Source organism: Tamandua tetradactyla, chromosome 17, assembly GCF_023851605.1.
Source record: "Tamandua tetradactyla isolate mTamTet1 chromosome 17, mTamTet1.pri, whole genome shotgun sequence".
In the NCBI taxonomy this organism is placed as follows: Eukaryota; Metazoa; Chordata; class Mammalia; order Pilosa; family Myrmecophagidae; genus Tamandua; species Tamandua tetradactyla.
In genome coordinates this window covers 26,815,746-26,836,368 of record NC_135343.1, presented here as the reverse complement: position 1 = coordinate 26,836,368, position 20,623 = coordinate 26,815,746, and the positions used below count along the sequence as shown (strand labels likewise).

General features: G+C 37.3%; 1 protein-coding gene and 1 long non-coding RNA gene across 4 annotated transcripts in view; one reads left to right on the top strand and one right to left on the bottom strand.

Moving 5' to 3' along the window:
* SPTBN1 (spectrin beta, non-erythrocytic 1) overlaps positions 1-20,623 on the bottom strand; it is a 193,287-nt gene that overhangs the window by 159,619 nt on the left and 13,045 nt on the right. The window lies entirely within an intron of this gene.
* Positions 12,353-20,623, top strand: part of LOC143660825 (uncharacterized) — a 29,259-nt gene continuing 20,988 nt past the window's right edge. Inside the window, exons 1-2 of the long non-coding RNA XR_013164263.1 lie at positions 12,353-12,502; positions 17,869-18,060. This is a non-coding gene — a long non-coding RNA (uncharacterized LOC143660825). The remainder of the gene's footprint in view (positions 12,503-17,868; positions 18,061-20,623) is intronic.

Here is a 20,623-nt window from a genome sequence, read left to right as displayed (position 1 = left end):
TTTGAGAAAAAGCAGTTGTTAAAATTAGATTACCTGATGATACTGCGAGCCACTGATTGTATGCTTTGGATGGACTGTATAGGTGTGTGAACATATTTCAATAGAGTTGCATTAAAAAAAGAATTAAATAAATAATTCAATGATCTGAGAAGGGTAATTTATTAAATCATGGTTCCTTACAACATGTGAGCTCAAGTTTCAATCAGCTTCTTTCACCAGGAAAGACAGGAGAGAAAAGGAGATCCAGGACAAGTAAACTTTGGTAGGAAGAAAAAAGTGCTAGCACCAAGGGACAGAATAATAAAGAGGTAAAGAGGAAAACTTGGCGGTGGGTGGAATGAGTCTCAAGGGAAGAAGGAAGGCACTCACGCAGGCTCAGAAGAAGACTTTAAATAGTAAAAAAAAAAAAAAAAATGAAGTCACAGTTCCTGCTGTGGCTGGACTTTCCAACTATAAAATTGTGTTTCTACATTTATTAAATTAAGCCAATAGGAGATGCATAACAAAATGCATTAATTCCTTCTCTCCCACTTCTAAGTCAGAGATTATGATGCTCAATTTCAGAGGACCCCAGAGGAGTTCCCAATGAAATTCCAGGAGTTCCTTGAAAAGACATGTGTCCTATGGGTCAGCAGAAGAACAGTTTCTGATGTTGCAGTAACAAAGGAGGAAGACATTTATGTCATTTCACTGGTGGGAGCTGAACACCAATGACCAGGAGGACAGAGTGGGGGCAGATGAAGGAGCTTCACGTGTGTCGGGTTTTTTTTTTTTCCCAATTTCCTGAACATCTATTTCTATAAAAACAGCACCCAATTGTCATTTGTAACAGCTGTACAGTGTTCTCTTAGTTATTTAACAACCATAAGACACACAGTTGTTCATGATTCTCAATATTACTTCCATGAACATGATTATATTAGTGTAACTTTTCCCATTATTTTAGGACAAATATCCAGATGAGAAATTTATTGGTCTATAGAAATCGATCCTCCTACCAATACTGCAAGAAAGGGCTGGTTTCCCTACACTCTGGTCAACACCTAGTATTAAGATCACCACTGATTTCTAACATGATAGCTCATTGTTATTTTAATTTGCATTTTTTTTTTTACTGGTGATGCTGAGTATGTTTTCATATATAAATTAATTATTTGGGGGCCAGTTATTATGTGCCTCAGTTTACTTATCTGTAAAACAGGAAAAATAAATGAACCTCACTCACAGAACTATTTTAAGTATTAAATGAGTTAATCCATGTAAAATGCTATATCAATAGGCGGAACATAGCATAGAAGCATTAAAATATTAACAATTACTGTTACTTATACCTTTTAACTTAGTACTGATCTGAGAAAGAAATGTCCCTTTGGGAACAATGGAGTTCACATTGGTGGTTACTTTTTGTGAATAGCACAGATGAAGTAAGTAATCACTGGGTAACAAAGAACCACTACATGTGCCCATGTGTAATTCTAGAAGGGAACCTTCCTTCCTTTCATCTAGTTAAAATGTGCACTAAACCAAGACTGTTTTTCTGTAACATAAGTTAAGAAAATACCATTTTGAATAAATAATTTAATTAATTGCACATTCTTTGGTTTTATTTACTCGCTTTTTTAATAAAATGCTGTATTCCCTGTCTAATTTTTTATAGCCACCCCCAAAATAAAAGGAGTTTGGTTAATTAAATCATGATACATAAAATATATAGATTCCAGTGCAGCAAATAAAAACAATGATTTTTATATGTGTATATAAAACATGGCTCAATTCTCAGGATAAAGTGGCAGGTAACAAAATATGTATATCATGGTTCTACTTTTGCTTGAAAGCAAGACATATATCTTGGAATAATATATACCAAAATCGCAATTAAAGATGATTTAAATTTTCTTCTTTTTCTTAGCTATGTTTTCCAAGGTTTCTACAAAGAACACTTTATTTTTATATGAAAAATATGTGTTTGTACAGGTGGGATTCCAGTGTGGTATGCAGTTTCTTGGACAGAGCAGAACCATCTGCCAAGATCAGTCTCTCTTGGAGAGCAAGGTTCTCTCGAAAGGAACGTCATTTGGACAGACTGTGGGGTAGCAGCTCGTAGGGGGCTCCTTAAACTCTGAACCTGAGATCTGTCCCTCATTCTCCCAGACATAGGCAAGGACCCTGAACTGATTTTGTCTTTCTCCTGCTTAATACCCATTCCAGTGCCCCCAGGGTTTTCAAAACAAAGCTTTGATAGGCACACAAAGTCCCTGCTTCCCCCTTTCTCCTCTCCAACTACAAACCCACACACAACCTCAATCCCGTGCATCCCAACCCATGCAGTTCTCAAACTCTGCATGCCCCCTGGAACACACCTCTGCCACACTTCTCTGGTGTTCGCCCTCTCCAGGAGGCCCTCTTTAACCTTCTCCAGGTATCTACCACAGCATTCTGCACACTGGACTACAATTGTTGGTCCTCTCCTCTCCCCATTCTTGACCAGGAGTGAGCTGGGTAGAAAACAACAGAACTAGGGGAGAGGAGGCAGTAGGTGGATAGAAAGGAAACTTAGGCAATCTTAAAAAAGAAAAGCACATACATATAATTGGCATGCAATATAAACTGCACATAATAAATAATACAATTTGATAAATTCTGACATACATATATACCCATGAAAGCAATATCACGATCAAGTAAATGAACAAATACATCGCCTGCAAAGTTTCCTTAGGCTCCTTTGTAATCATTCCTCCTCCCCCACTTCTACGCACCCCACACTCAATTCACAGACATAGATCTGCTTTCAATCATTGTAAATTAGACTGCATATACCACACAAACAGAATCATAGAGTATGTATCCTTTTTCAGTCAAGTGTCTTCATTCAGTATAATTATTTTGAGATCCACCCATACCGTTGCATACAGCAGTAGCTCAATCCCTTATACTGCTGAGTGCTATTCTCATTGTATGGATATACCACAATTTATTTATCCACTCATTGTGATTTATATATGGATTGGTTCCAGTTTTTGGTTCTACAAATAAAGCTGTTGGGAACATTCTGTACAAACTTTTGTGAGGACAAATGCTTTCTTTTTCACTCCCGAGAGTGGAATGGCTGAGTCATATCATAGGGTGAATGTTTAGTTTTTTAAGAGACTCCATCTTAGAGCATTCTATTCTCTTTTAAATAAACAATGAGCAAACAGGTGCCCAAATGCACCAGAGAAGTATTTTATCGATAAAGTGAAGATAATCTGACTGATCGTTCTCTCTAGTTTTTAAATCCAGGCTTCCCAGTTGAGGTTGTTAGAATGAGTCATGCCTGTATTACTTACAGTTATATAAAAATGTGTGCTCTGTCCATTGTCCAACTGTCCTACATTGAGAGTCATTCTTTCCAGTATTTGGATGGCTCCATTATTTGTTTTTTTCTCTATAATTCTCCAACAGTGGTGTTGTGAGAAAGATCATGACATTACGATCATCTCAGAGTCTGGAAGAAAGACCCTTTCTTTGTATGTGTTCTAAGCAAAGACTGTTCCACCTATGTGACTTTGAGGAAGGTATATTAACTTTCTGTGTCTTTGATAGTCACCCCTATCAAAACACAAAATCAGATGCAAGATTTAAAGAGTCTCCCATCTAAAAGGCTATTCAGCAGTAAATACAGCATGAACTATGGATAAAAAAGCAATTTTAAGTGGAACTATCTAATTGACACTTATGAATACACCTTCTCCCTTATCCAATTTCAACCTTATTAAATTCAGAACACATAAAAGGGTATGGTTTACAGAATACAGAAGCAAGCACAATCTAAAAGCACAGAGGAATTATAAGAAAAGTGAAAACATTGAGATATGTTCATTGGTTCTATCTAAATTTCACAGGTTTGGATTTTTTGGTAAATATTGTATTCAATATTTTGTAGATGCACAAAACTGCCTATCAATTTTCTAGTCACACAGTTTTAAAAGAATCTGAGCAAAACAGCGTAATAGAGACTGACACCTTTTATTATTTCTATTAACTTTCCTGCTCGAGTTTATACAAGCCAATAAATTTAATTGTTATTCCGCATCAAAAGAAAGGAAATCCACCCTATAGTCAATCATATTTCTACAGCAGGCTGGCAGTATCTTTGCTTGAGGCATGTGACACATACCCATGTGTCCTCAGCATGAAGAAAACTGTGGTTCACATAAATGTTCCAGAAGCAAACCTTTTAAGTAACAAAACCCAAATCACATATAAAATGTCAACAGGCTGCTGAAGAGTGAAGACAGCTGCCTCAGTAGTAATTCAGAGCGAAGGGTACTAAGTCAGACACCCACGAGGAGATCAGGGAAAAACCAGCTGTAGTGGGAATGGTACAATCTTAGAAAGGGTGTTAAAATTCCCTAGATCCAGAAATCCCAGTCTCAGGAATCTAAGGGAAAAGGTGAATTCAAATAAAAATTTGAATCCAATGATATTCATCATGGTGCTTTCATAATAATAGCAAAAAAATCAGATCGCCTAAATGTCCACTACTAGGTAACTACAGACATTTTATAAACCATGAAAAATGTTTGAGAAAATTTTAATGCAGATAAAACTCATGATGTAAAAGAGCGAGCACAATTACATAAAAGTCAAAATGTGGTGTAATTAATGAGAGATAGAACACACACACACATGTAAGTGTAAGTAAAAAAAAAGACTAAGGAGATGTACACCAAAATTTTGAGAAGGGTTAACTCTGGAATTACCAGGTAGTTCTTTAATGTATTGCTTTCATAATCAGAAATTTTCTTCTAAAATTATGATACCCACAAAACAAAAATTCTCTGAACTCCTCCCTGCCCAGGACTGTGAAGAACATGGCGGTCTGGAACGGAACTTTTTATTACGCCAAAAGAAATGCTCCCACATGCTGTAGACAGCCAGGAGAGGCAAACGGCTGAAGCAGAGGTGTTTCTTCAGGAGAGGGATAAATTCCTCTCACCGAGTATTACTCCAGATACTCCACTTCATTCAGTCCCTTAAAGGGCACTCCTGGCTCTGCAGAAATAAGGCAGCATTCTCTCCTCCCTGGTCCTGGACTCCTTGGGCTTCACATTTCCTGCTCCCAGGCCTTACCAAGTCCCTTTAAACCAGGGCCTTAAATGCAGTCTTTCTGCAAGATGTGATACATAATCCATTGTACCAACTGCTGCAGGTTTCTGCCAAAAAGACCATTGAGAAAAAGGCTGCTGAGAAAGTATGCAGTAACTCAGTACTGGCAAGCCCAGTTGGATTAGCTCTATTCCAGGCTGGCCCTTCCTGTGTCAGGTTTCTCAAATGTTCACAACCCCTGCCCTGTTTTGTTGACATCCTACAGCCTAGATCTTTCCTTTTACCATGATGGAAATATTCAATATCTACTCTCTCCATTAAGGCTGCCAACGAGCCATATATAGCTACTGAGCATCTAAGTGACTAGTGCAAATGAGAAACTAAATTTTTAAATTTTATTTCATTTTAATTAATTTAAATTTAAAACAACCACATGGAGTTAGCGGCTACTGTATTGCATAGTGTAGACTAGAGCCATAATTCCGAGAATAGATTAGAGGATAATGCGCAAACTAGGCTGAACATTAGAATCACCTGGGAAACCCTTAAAGACCCCGATGCACATTTTGCAGATAAGCTGGGGATGAGATGAGATATCAGGTAATTTTAATGTACATCCAACTCTGAAAAATTCCGTTATTAGTCCATCCCCATCCAACTAGACACTTGCAAACACTAGGCCATGTACCCAAAGAGGTCAAATATTTCACTCACGACACAAATCAATCCTGTGACACTTATCCTATGACACTAAGATGCTTGTCAAAAACTAAACCATGTCCAACAGTAACATGCAGCTAAAGGAAGCAGTGAAGAGAAAAGGAGACAGTTAAGAAGAGAAGGTAAAAGAAGGATGGAGGGTGGGCCACGGTGGCTCAGCAGACAAGAATGCTCACTTTCCATGCCAGAGGACCCGGGTTCGATTCCCGGTGCCTGCTCATGTAAAAAAAAAAATAAAAAAACAAAGAGAAGGAGGGAAATAAGTTTTTTCAAACCATCACCATCTAAAACCTAGCTAGCATGAAAATTTTAACAAATAAATAATTCATTTTCTGTAAAGCCACCAGTTAACAACAAAATACAACTATAAATATGGCAATTTAAGCAAACTCTTCTAGTTGGATTTTATCCTAGCTAAACCACCCAACAGGCTATCTGTGCCTGAGCTTTCACCATTGTGCATTTTTCTCCAAAAGATAATCTGAAACCTTCATCTGGGACATTCTACTTTAAAAATGGTAGCAGTTAAAAAGCCAGTATTGGTCTCAAAGCCATTTGTTCACTCACTCTTCTCCAGTAGGCACAATTTCAACCTCTTCTTGCCATTACTAATTTCATCAGATGCATCATTAGCCTGCTAAAGCTTTTTTTCTGGCATCTGGCTTAACAGGGGCATCATACCTAGAGTGTAAAAAATGCAAATAGACACTCAGGTTTCCACAGCCTCTAATACTTCAATCAGTATTTCCCCAAGGCAAGCAGTGCCCTTCAGGCTGACTGCTGATGGAGTTCCAAAGCTGATGCAAAAACTCATCAATACTTTCCAGGCAGCACTACTGAAGGTGAAAATCAGGAAAAGATTTTAATGGGAAGAGTATTTGAAGAGCACTCTTAATGATAATAAAATGCGTTCCCTCTATATTCAAAGGTGAAATATAAATGATCCAACGTTATCCCCTCAAATTATTACTAAAGTAATTCAATCACAAAACTGGAAACTCAAGTTGGCCATGGCTTCCATAAGTTGCCTTAAGCAACTGACCCCCTTCCAAGGAGAAGGAGCTAGATGAAATCCATTCACCCTTACAGCCAAGAAGTTCTCACAGAGCAAACCTAATCTCTGCTGCTGTGGCAAATTAGGCTGAATTCCACTGTTGGTCTCAGTGGCCCAGTAGTAGCTACTCAGTAACAATTTCTCAACTGTCTATTCCAAAGATGATAGAAAACATGGATTTTTAAATGTTAACACTGTACTTACCATAGAATCTGGACTATATTTTTGTATATACACAACGAATACAGGTTATCTTGAAAAGGGCAAGAAGTGTCCACAACTAAATAACTCAGGTTGCCAGATAAAATACAGGGCACCAAGTTAAAACTGAATTTCAGATAAGCAACAATTTTTTTAGCATAAGTATGTCCCAAATATTGCTGTTTATCTGAAATTCAATCTTAACTGGGCATCCTGGGTTTTTGTTAGTTTTTCCTAAATCTGGCAATCCTACATATAATAATGGTAAGAACACCCAATTTGGGAGAAACAGAGAGCAGGGCTAGTTGAGCCACTCCCCATGCACTCACCCACCCACCACTCCTTTATCTCAGGGTCACCTGTGAAAAAACGTAGCTTCCAGTGTGGATACTAACTAGCCCAAACCTGATAAACTGAATGCCTCAATGCCCAATGCTCAATGTTTCTCTGAACCACAGATACAAGTTATATAACTAAGGGTAAGACAGGCACAGCTGACAAAGTAAAAGTAAATTTTTCTTTCAGCACCTTTATCTGAGTAAAAGGCTCTCATAATGGAAGTAATTTAGTTTGATCAGATCTCAGAAATGGAAGAAGCCATTAGCAAATGCTATCATTCAATAAACTTAAAAAAAATTTTGCTTTAGAGAAATACTGATGCTGACAGAAAGTAAACTAAGTATGCAGGTGGTTATGCGAATTATCTTAAATATAATGCTAATTTGGGGGGGGGGGGGGTCGCATGGTCCAGGAATTGAACCCGGGTCTTCCTCACGGAAGGCAAGCCTTCTATCACTGAATGCATTCTACCACTGAACTATAATGCTAATTTTTGAAGAGTTAACTCTACTGTACAGTTATGTGTCCAACAACATTCTGAACACTTTACATGTTTTACTGCAATAATTTTTCTAATACCGTAAGAAAAGAGTACTATCTTCAAGTCCATTTTACAATGTAAAGAAAATGAGATACAGAAGGTAGGTAACTTGTTAAGAACAGGGTAAACATTACTGTTTTAGACTGTCTCATCTTATGCCTGATGCAATTATTAACTGTACACCCTTTCACGTTCATAAGTTACCCAGTCTGGATGATAAATTAGATGGTCACTACCAAAGTCAAAAGCTAGTAACTAGCAGAGGCAGAGTTCTAGCTAAGAAGTGTAACAACAGAAAACATGTAAGTGCTGCCTTCCAAGTCTTACCTTCCATGGAAGAGAACTGGGATGATGGGATTTATTTTTCACTTTTACCTATAACACCCTAGATTTTCTGCATGGTTACAAACTGTTGTTGAGTAGGGGGAAGAGGCCATATATTTCAAAATTGCCCTTTATCCCCCTTGAAATAATTGAAAACACAGTGCAAATCACCAGTGGGCAGAAAGAACTCCTACCTCCCCAGGCCTGAAAATTTTTAAATGTGTTCAACTTAACAAAGTAATATTTAACCAAATTCTTTTCTCTTTTGGAATGACCTTCACCTCTGTTTGGCCTAGCCCAGACAGCCAGGGCACAGTTGTTTGCTATTTTTATTGAGACAAAGGTGGACATGCTATATTTGCTGACTTTTAGTTCCATACAATGGAACTTCCCCTAATTAACAAAAAGAAATGGAAAAAAAACCCCTCCGTTTTTAAAATTTTGGGGATAGTGTATTTGATTGATTGATTGATTGCATGGGCAGGCTCCGGGAATCAAACCCGGGTCTCCGGCACAGGGGATAGTGTATTTTTAAAACACTTTCTCTTTTCCTAATGAATGTTTAACCATTAATGCTAGTTTGACAGGCATGAAAACAGCTAACATGAACTTGTAGGCTTTCCTCATATATACAATTTTCTTTTCTTTTATTTTTGTATTTGTTTTTAAAATTTTGGCTTTTTAAAATTAATTTTTCATGTACACAACTTTTTTTACAGAATATTAAGATTTTATTTCTTTTTCTAGGTTCTATATCAAATAAAGCTGAATTAGGTTGTATAAATAAACTGACGAGACATTAAATTAGCGCACTACAGAAAAATTAAATTTTGGACAAAACAAACATTTTTCTTTTTGTCTCATATAAAAGTTAAATTTTTAAAATAAAAACTATATTTTTAACCCTGTATGTTGATTTACCTTAGTTTTTTTTATATTTTTAAATTTTTTAAAAACATAACAACATACAAACACAGACATTTTTATGATTGGAATGATTTTAAAATCATTGGAATGATTTTATGATCATTCCATTCTTGGTGTATGATCAATAACTCACAATGTCATCACATTGTTGTATATTCATCACCATGGTCATTTCTTAAAATATTTGCACCAATTCAGAAAAAGAAATAAAAAGAAAACAAAAAAAATTCATACATACCATACCCCTTACCCCTCCCTTTCATTGATCACTAGCATTTCAATCTACTAAATTTATTTTAACATTTGTTCCCCCTATTATTTATTTATTTTTAATCCATATGTTTTGCACATCTGTCCATACTATAGATAAAAACAGCATCAGACACAAGGTTTTCACAATCATACAGTCACACTGCGAAAGCTATAACATACAATCATCTTCAAGAAACATGCCTATTGGAACACAGCTCTACGTTTTCAGGCACTTCTCTCCAGCCTCTCCAATATACCTTAACTAAAAAGGTGTTACTTATATAATGTGTAAGAATAACCTCCAGGATAACCTCTTGACTCTGTTTGAAATCTCTCAGCCATTGACACTTTGTCTCATTTCTCTCTTCCCCCTTTTGGTTGAGAAGGTTTTCTCAATCCCTTGACACTGAGTCCCAGCTCATTCTAGGATTTCTGTCCCACGTTGCCAGGAAGGTCCACATGCCTGGAAGTCATGTCCCACGTAGAGAGGGGGAGGGCAGTGAGTTTGCTTGTTGTGTTGGCTGAGAGAGAGAGGACACATCTGAGCAACGAAAGAGGTTCTGTGGGGGTGATTCTTAGGCCTAATTTTAAGTAGGCTTAGCCTATTCTTTGCAGGGATAAGTTTCATATGAACAAATCCCAAGATTGAGGGCTCAGCTATTGCTTTGGTTGTCCCCACTGCTTGTGACAATATCAGGAATTCTCCACATGGGGAAGCTGAACTTTCCCCCTTTCTCATCATTCTCCCAAGGGGGCTTTACAAATCATGTATACAATTTTTAATTGCATCACATGCAGTCAGAATATGCAGAGGTAAGATGCCTTTCAAGGCAAGGCTGAGCACTTCAAAAAACCTAACAAGGAGAGTAAGTATTTCTATAAATCTGTAGATGGCCCAGGATAATTCAGATTGACTGAACATGAGACTTTGAGTCCTGACACTTAAAGTGAGGCTGTGTGACCTCAACTACTCTCTGTGAACTTTCGTTTCTTCCTTTATCTGATGAGATGGATGAACTAAGATCTACATTCAATTCTAGAACTTCTAATTTTATATATTCTCGACATTCTTCCTGACCTTGAGCTGCAGGCTGCAATGTGAAGACACTGTTCTCACACAAACTTCCTTAACAGCTGACTTCCTGGTTGCCCCAGGTGGGTGGCCCAGGAGAGGCCCCACCAAGGTCCGGGGAAGGTGAGGAAATAAACAATCCCGCCTCAGAAGCAGACCTACGGCAAGGCCATCACTGCTGAACCCATCACAAGCATGTGAGTTTCTCTGTCTCTTCAGCAGGGAGCCATCTCATCCTCCCGGAAGCCCTTCTGCGGACTTGGGAGCAGCTCTGTGGTGACAGTGAGGGTTCCCATGCTTGCAATGTTCCTTGATATATTAAGCTTGACTCCTGTCAGCACTGGGCCATGTGAAAAACACTTTTTTTTTAATGTTTGTTTTGTGATGGGTCATGAGCTGTATGTCCGACAATACTAATATCAACAAAAAGACAAAAGTGGGAACCATGGGTCTAAAAAAGGTTTTCTCAGTCTAAAATTCTCACAAGCCCCTTTCAAAACCCAAGTCTATTAGCAGTCAGATCCTGAGTGTAAGAGTGGGGATGGGGGATGAGGGGCTGAGCTAACTGACAGGATTAAGTATGTTTCCTGTCACGAAGTCAGCAATTACTCTTCACACCTTTTCACTCACAATGGGGAATAAAAAGGGAAAGTAAAAACTGAATTCTGTGCCTCGATATTATATGATTTCTAATATAAGCTGAATTCATCACAAAAAAAAAAGGTAATGCCACCAACTCAAAGATCTGGGGAACTAATCATTATACGTAGTTATAAAACAAGGAGAGCTTGTTCTTTCCTAAAGTTTTATTATAGCCACATTTAAGTGAAAATTTCCTATTTGAGCTTTGGTACATATGCAGGCCTAAAATCTCCAGCAACGAATACAGTATTTAAATCCAAAGCCTCCTGGTCGAGAAATAAGTAACACCCCTTGACAAAAGCTCTCTCTCTGTTTCTGATCAGAGAATCCAGTCGTGTCTCATTTCACAACTTTTAGAAAACCTGTTATTGAAAAGTCAGAAAGAACCGAGAAAAATGTTGAAACCAGTAAAAACTTGTACGTGTTTGGGTCATCTGTTGAAACCAATTTAAGATGTGTGGTCCTGGTTTGTTTACCTTTCTCATTAATGGTTAAGTTTAGGACAAAAGCAACTAGATAAAGAAAAAGTCCTAAAGATTCAACACAGGTAGGTAAACAATACTGACAAATTAAAAAAGAAAAAAACCACTGCCTGCAATTTGATATATAATAATAGGAATCAGACTCTTCAAAGTCAACTCCTCTAACAAACAATAAAAACAAAAGCTTCATACCATGAATGCAATAATTACAATGCAGTTCTGATATTTTTGCTTTCTTCATGAGGACAGACTAAACTAGTGTATTTCAAAGAATAGTCTATGAAACCCTGTGCCTAGAGACGCTATGAAAATAAACAAAGAAGGAAAGAAAGGAATTCCAAGGCCAGGTAATTTGGGGAAACATACTCTTCCCCCATTATAAGCACAGTAGAGGCTCTGAGAAGTCCTTCACTAAAGAAACCTCTTATATTTTGCTTAGTCCTGCACTCCCCAAATTTATGTGACCAGGAAATACCCTTTTAAAATAATACATGATAATACACTACAAAAACAGTGCTTTAAATAATTTGGGGGTAAATACTGAATTAGACCACGTTACCTACACCATTATCCATGTCTGGTCAGAAAATCCTAATGTTTACACACCTAGTTCTCTCCTTTCTGGTCACGCGGCAGGATTACACTCGCCTGCTCCCTTGCAGCTGGGTGGGGCCACGTGACCAACTCTGGCCAATGGGCTGTGAACAATCTGCCAGGAGGATGACTGGCCTGCTCCCCTGCAGCTGAGCGGGGCCACGTGACCAGCTCTGGCCAATGGGCTGCGAACAGACTGCCAGCCTGTCCCTCCCCCTGCTGAGACAACTGGTGCTGGTCTGAAGCCACCACCAGCGCGTCCTGTGAGTACCCCTTTGATGAACGTATAAAATGATGGCTATTAACAGTGAGGGAGAAATGCGCCCTTAATGTTTTGAGCCTCTCAGATTTCGTTTTTTACTGTTTTGTTGCTGTAGCTCCAGCCTAGACTGCCTGATACTCGATGGAAGAGAATTTTTCTTAAATAAGCCTATACTAAATGACAGAAAATATAGAGAAAATTTTTGGGGGGTAAGGGGTGGACAGCAGAGTAAGCAAACAACTAGAATGAATCTTTAAGAAGGACACTTCGGTCTAGAGAATCTTAAATCTCGCCCTAACCCAGTAAGCTAAAACTAAACATCACATATGGACTAATTTAAACTGAGCCAGGTTCATTTGCAATTTGTTTGTTGGGGGTGAGGGTAGTAATATCACTGAGTTGTCTAGTATGACAGACACTGAGAAATGATTTATACGAATTGTATTTTATCTTCAACATTGCAGAATAGATGGTATCATCTCCCATTCACATGAAAAAACTAAAGCTTTATTACATTATTTCCCCAAGACCACACAGCTCCTAAATGAGTCATGTGACTGTATTCTGAATTCTTTTTACTACACAGTCGGTTTGAATTAATGAAAAACTGATTAAAAAAAAGATTTGTTACTCTGAGGCGCTTAGAAGAGTATGAAAGTATATTATACAAACAAAAAGAGGCAAACTGTTGCCAAATGGAAGGCCCTCAGCTTTTAATGAATATATGAGAGCTTCTTATAATGAACATACTAATTGTCTTCACAGGAAACATGTACATCTAAAAATAAAGTGTATTTTTCCAAATTATAAAAGTAACGCATGCTCACTGTAGAACTCTAGAAAATACAGAAAAAGTATTGAGACAAAAGCAAAAGTCACAAGAAATCTCACCAACCACACTCCCCCCAAACCAATGAACAGGTATTTCCATCTTATCTTTTATCCCTTGTGTAGGATTCTACATAGTTGAGATCATTCCATTTATATACCCTTATGTTCTGTGCCCCCCCCCCATGGTAAAAATCTTCCCATAGTGTTAGGTTTATCCTTAATAATAATGCTTTAACTAGCATAATAATAGCTAATACATATATATTTGCCAGGCATTAGTCTAATCACTTTACTAATATTGAGTTATTTCATTCTCACAAGGGTTAATGACTTGCCCAAGGTCACTCCACAAAGCCAGGGCACTGTGGAACCAGGCTTCAGGCCCAGGCCACCCGGTTCCAGGCTGGCTTTCTCTACCACTCTTGACCGCTCCTCTCTGCTGTCTCATAATAACCCTTTCACTAACTTTCCAGTGACAGGCATGTGGCTTATTACCAATTTTTTCCATTAAAAAACTACTACAACAGCCATCTTTATAGGCATCTGAAGCACTATTTTATCGCGACCTATTCAGACAGCAAAACTCTTACCATTCCAACAATTTCAATTTATTTTCAGCTAGCTGACAACAGCTGAAGAAACATCTAAGATGGCTAGCATTTCATAAACTAACTCAATTCTCCACCTACCACTGGTATGAACTTACATGTGGTCCTCACCTGTCCACTGCCCTGCTATCTGCAGCAAATTTCTGTACTGTTTGCATCTGCCTTCACACTGTACAAAAAGTCATTTAAAACCCTGGATCTGTACTATGCCATCCTCCAGAACATGTAAGCAAATTCCATAAATTTTTAGGTTGTAAATATTTTAAATGCTAAGCTTATTTGTTCCTAGTCTTATGACACTGTGGCAATACAAGGCGTATAGATGAAAAGAAAAATTAAAATAAATCTTTCTAATTCAGACAACAGTCCAGAAAATGGATGTCACATATTTAACTCTTTGCCTGCTCATCTTATAGTGAATGACTGCACTCTTTTGCAAAATTAAAGGAATGCACATTCTAAATCAATGGCGGTCTTAGGTGAAAACAATCTAAAATATAGTTTCATACAAGCAGAACAGATAACGGTATTCTAAAAAAAAGTGGTTTGTAGGTCACATCTCCTAAACTCAACTTACGGTTTGGTTAGCCTATGTGTTTGACAAAACAGAGGGATCGTGTTAAAGAAGGGAAAGCCAAAATCAAAACAAAAAAACATTTAGAAGCCATGGCTCAATAAAGAAATTTCCTAACATGGCAGCAATTCAATACCAGAGAGAATTTTCTTCTAAATTCTACCTAGGAATAAAAAGATCAAAACACCTAAAACAGCTAAATTATCTCCACACATTTTCCAAAAGAACATTTTTCCTTATTATAAAACACAAAATATTTTTTACATATTTTACAAACATACCTAAAATACCCCAACTCTACAACCAGAATTCCTAATAATTATTAGTTACAAACATTTGTATAAAGCATTTACATAGAACCAAAAATATTGTTCCCAAACAAGATGAGGCCCTTCCAGAATATAAGGAAGATACTGAAAGTGACAAAGCAAAATTCAGGACTTATTATAAATATGAAGACTTAAAGAAACAAAGCCATTTGGAGGCGTACTCAAAAAAGCTATAGTATTATTGCAATTACTCTAAGTACAAATTTCTAGTGGATGTTAAGTTATAGGATAATTAAAATATCTGTTAGTGCCATCCTTAAGAAATCCTTAAGTAATAGGAACTTAGTCTGTTCATTTTAAGTACCTCAAGAAAGAGGTCACTCACTGTTTTCATATAATATTTAACAGCTAAATCCTCTCTGTTCTTACTTTATTTCACTCACTAATCCAAATGCTGCATTTAAAAAAAAATGATATTCACAGCACCCAAATTAATAGAGTGCTTGGTTAGCCCCACCAGGTAGCTCCTGACATCCAACCAGCAACCCCACTGCAAAAGGTGCTTTTCACATCACCGTCAGGCTCACGCCTGAACAGCACACATCCCACAGATCCTCACCTTGTTTCTACCACTCCAATTTTTTAAAAAAACAAGACTTTCCCTCAAAAAAAGAACCGAGATCACAATTGGAAAGTAAATCAATTACAAACAAAAATCAAATTCTTCATACAAACCATCAATGAAAACACAAAGACTAAAAGTGAAAATGAGCTAAAAAAAAAAAAAAAAAAAAGGAAGAGTCTGCAGAAATGTCATCAAAGCCTCTTGCTCTGCCTTTACTATGTTATAGTGTCAAAAACACCAATAATTCATATGCAAATGCTCAAACACATAATAGATTTGGCTTTTTAAAAAAAAACCTTCACAGCCCAATTTTATCCAAACCACAAGATTGCATATTGCGCAGTGACGGGGGGGCAGAGGAACTATAACCTGAAGTTTGGGATGATGCATTAGGTAAAACCATGCATGCTACAAATAATTATTTTCCTACACAGTTACAGGATTATTTAATACTATTAAAACAAAAAGATTTTAATAATTAAAATAAACATTGATAAAATAATGGGAGAAAACAACCATTCCTACTTCTTGGTAATACATTCTGAGAAGGGATTTTGCACAAGTGAAATGAAAGTTCCAAGGTATTTTATTAGCTAGCTTTGCAGCTATTTGAAGGCAGACCGAGGCTGCGTTGGTGCCTGTCACACATCTTGCTCCCAATCTTTTTGGCAGTTATCCAACTCATTCCAACATTTTATGCACAGCATGCTGGAATCGCATCCCACTTATCTCTAAAGACACACTAAGTAAGATGTTGCGACATTACACAACCAACCTTCCATTTACTCCCATCGAATCACTTTGCACAATGCCTGGCTTAAAAAAATCAGAACAGCATATTTGGGGATGCAGTTCAGTCCAAATAATCCAATTCACATTGGTCCCCAAACCAACTATCCAAATATGCCTAAGTACTCCTCAAGCTGGAGGGAAATTGTGCCTTACTGCTCAAAGAAAAGTTAAATACTCACAGAAAAAAACAACAGATCTAAAAAAAAGGGACACCTTGACTGCAGACACTAAATCTATTCATGCCCCCCTCTGTCTACATTTTGACGCAGGTTATTAATCGGGGTGCTTTCTGTTTTGTTTTGTTTTTTGGGGGGTGGATGGTCCAGGAATTGAACCCGGGTCCACCACATGGAAGGCGAGCATTCTACCAATGAACTACCTAGGCACCCAATCGGGGTGCATTTTAAAGGACAATCTCAGCATTTAATGAGCCCCATATCTCCATGAAAAAAACAGCCTATCAAAACATCCTCTAAGAGTCAGTGTACTCTGTAATTGTTAATATTTGGCCAAAAAAAAAAAGTTCCCTTCAAAAACAAACTGGAATGGTTAAACACATGCTGCTACATTCCAGTCATGATAAAAACATATTTAATTAGCACATTTGGCCCTCATGCCCTGCACAGCTGCATAACATTCCAGTGACAGACCAGCTATCAATATACTCTTTACATTAGATATCTACGTCCTTTAAAAGCTGACAAGACTGAGAAGCAGTTCTCAAGAATGACAACTAAAGATAAATTTATTTCACATGAACAAAAGTTTCCTTTAACAAGAGTGTAGCTCAATGGAAATACATATATAATTAGGAATAAAACATCCACGCAAGTATACACTAACAAAAAGATTCTTCACAGCTGGAAAAATATATGTAAGAAGTTTAACTGACAGACAAGAAGAGTCTTTCTCAAGAACAAGCAAATAAATTGGCTGGCTCTCTAAATGTTCATCTTTTATGAATCAAATCAGAATTTTCTGGTTTGACACTTAAGAAGTAGGAGTTCTCAATGTCAGTAACACATACTACAAAAGTGAAATAAGTCTTTCAAAATGAAAAATCATCCTGATTATCAAGGAAACCCAGGAATTCCTTTTGCAAGGAGTTTATATAGAAACAAGCAAAGAGATGAACAGCAACAAAAAAAAAACCTACCTTTAAGATCAAGAATGTAACACAAAGTATGTGCTAGGTTTTTCCCTTCTCAAATGGCACTCAGATCCCTTTGCTCTGGGATAAAGGCGCTTCCTAGACCCCACCCCGAGAGATAAGTTGGGTATTTAAGGACAGCTGGCAGCACAGAGTTGTCAACCTCACTGTGAGAAGGACCAGGCCCCTCTCAGAGAAGTCACCCGGCTGATACCTCTGACCACCACTCACTTCCCAAAATAGTGACAGGTTTCAGACGTCCGGCTGAGGCCACATTCCAGCCCATGCCTTTCCCTAACCTGGGCCTGGGGCGACTCCAAGCACTGCCTCTGCCTGCAGCCTCCCAAGGGTTAAGATCATATTTACAGCATCCTGGAGGTCAAGTTGAGATCCCTGCCCCAGACTTCAGCCACCCTGGGCACACTCACCACCCAGCACTTCCCTTGGTGATTTCAGCCACCCCACAGAGAATGCTTCCCATGAGGTCATTGGTTTCTGATGAATCCCTTTTTTTTCAGAGAGGGAGTCCACCTCATGCAGCCCAGCTCCAACAAACAACCAAGCTGGGAGTTTCCCTTTACATGGTGAAAGGAGCCACCACTGGACATTGGTGTTAAACTTGGGAAGAAGGTCATCTGTCACATCTCCTTGGGACAACCACCCCAAGCAAGAACTAGTAACAACCCTAAAGTGTCCGATGGAAATGGCTGGTAAGAGCTTTCTTTTTCTTCCAATGCAAGGATATTTCTTTCCCTTTGCCTAAGCACATTAGGAAGCCTATTTAGCACTTACTCAGGAAGAGGCCAAATACTAGAATTAAGGCAACACGGGAAGTGCCAGCAAGTCACCTCTGTGACCATCCATGTTACCTGGCTTGCATAAACAAATATGTATATTGTGTTTTCCTCCTGCAAAAGATCCCAGACTAGATCTTTTGCAGGAGGAAAACACAATATAGATTTTCAAAGATAGAATCTTAAATAGTTAGCTAATAGAAAGATCTTAAGAAAGCTGAGCTTTAGTGTATTACAACCAAACACAGCCCAGTAAAATTTATTATTTAAAACCAAGATTAAAATAACCACATCCATTCCATTTGTGACACATTATGGGATAGCTTTTGCAAAGACTCTGAAATCTGAAGATGAAAGTAAAATCAGATGTTGTCCAAAGCATATGGAGATGTTTCTCAAGAGTGTTACTGCAATTCTGATGGGAATTTCTTTCAAAACAAAACAGAAAATACATATTATCTAATGAGAACTTGATTTCTGGTATTTTTCCACTGTAAAAGGATTTTATTCAAAGAAAAGAAATATCTATAACAAATGTTGGATTCTCTGTTTCTTCATCTTTTTTATTTAACATTCCCACCTCTAAAACAGCTCAGAGTAGTAGAGAGAATATATGGGGTAGTTAAGTTTTAAAATGACCAGTAATCAGATTTCATGATTTGTCATGCTATATGTAAAAACTAGAGGAGTGATAAATATCATCATGTAACCATTTAAGACTGGCAAAACTTTATATATTTACCCTAAAATTTGAAGACGTGGCCCTTATTAAAATGCTTGGTGAGATGAACAAATATGTGCAGCGGGAAAAAGGCTTATCAAAATGTTAACTGCATGTTTCTAGAGCCATGGAAAATCCAGTGACTTTAATTTTCTTATGTTCCATATAATCCATAATAAATATATATTTATTCTATAATCTATAATGAAACCTTTATTATTTTGGTAATAACAAAGAAAATATTTTTACGTATTTTTGTATTTTCATGTCATGATGATTTTATGCCAATTTACGTCTTTAGAAATATCTATTCTTCATAATCCATTCAGGAAAAAAATGTACCAAAAAATGAGTATTTTAACTTTTAAAACTTTTATACTCACTGTTAAGTCAAAACACTCTTCTGCTACAGGATTAAAAAATACAATGCAAATTGTTTATCACAGAGTGAATTAAATAAGCATTGTCTAAGGGAAGAATCTAAGTTTTCCTTCCTCTTTCAGTAAATAAGATACAGCGGGAAAAGGACCAAAAAAAAAGCTCTAAACTATGCTAAGAACAGGCATTATCCCACCCCAAAGACTCTGTACCACAGCTGAAGACCATTCCTAAGAAATACCCAGCCCCTGAACATTAAGATTTGGCCTTGAGGCAAGCACACTTGGACAAAAATTATCCCTGAAACCGCCACTCAGGAGGGCAGGGAAACAAGAAACTTAATCCAGAACCAAAGGCAGTGGCCATTTGAAGCTGCTCTCTGGAACTTTTTTCTTTTGTCAAGCTGCTTTGTGGCCCATTTCCTGTATCTTTTCCTATCCCCGGGAAGAGGTAATGAAATGCCAGAGCTCTAACAAAACGCACGGTCAAATGAGGAATGGAAAAACTTTTAAAAATTTTTAGTCCTCTATACACTTCGGTATTATTATTTTTCTGTGTATTATTATTTTCTGGTTAAAAAATTTGAACAGCAACAGGAATATTTAACTCATTATTCATTTTATTTAGAACCTTTTTTATCCAGCTAAAATGAGGTCTGCTACAAAGTGTTAGGATAGTTTTGAAGACGAGCAAGAGTTTATTGATAAGTGTTTCTGGAAAATTTGGAAAACATGGAGATACAAAACTATAAATTGTCCACAATCCTGTTACCCAGAGATAACTACAGTTAAAAGGTTGGTTGTAATTATACAAACTAAACACTGAAAATATATACCTCAAATGAATAAATTTTAGTATATACTATTCAGACTTTATTCTAGATGACCTGCTGGGTAAAATCCATGGTTTGCTTTAATACAAATTCTACTGCCTAACATAAAGTTAAAAATCAGAACTAGCAGGGACCTCTAGATACTAGAGCAGAGATCAGTTGGTTTTGTGAGATATTCACTCATAATTTATAACTTATTAAGCAAGGGATTACGGCTTGTATAAACAAGGGTCAAGTTAAAACAATCATGAAACTATAAAATCGCATTTTCATATCTTGAATCACACATAATACGCAAACCCTTCTCAACCAACCATGTAAAGTTCATGACAGAAAAAATACAAAAAAAATTCATGGAAGTAAATAAGCATTCATTTTTATAGAGTACATATCATTATAGTAAGGAAGTCGGACCATAAAACAGAAAGCACCATTATCTCCTCAAACACTTCTCCCATGAGCTAAGGACAACCTGACTTCTTCCTTCAAAATATTATCTCTATAAAACTGCCCATTAAAAAATCTTTAAATAGCCCTTTGTCTCCCTT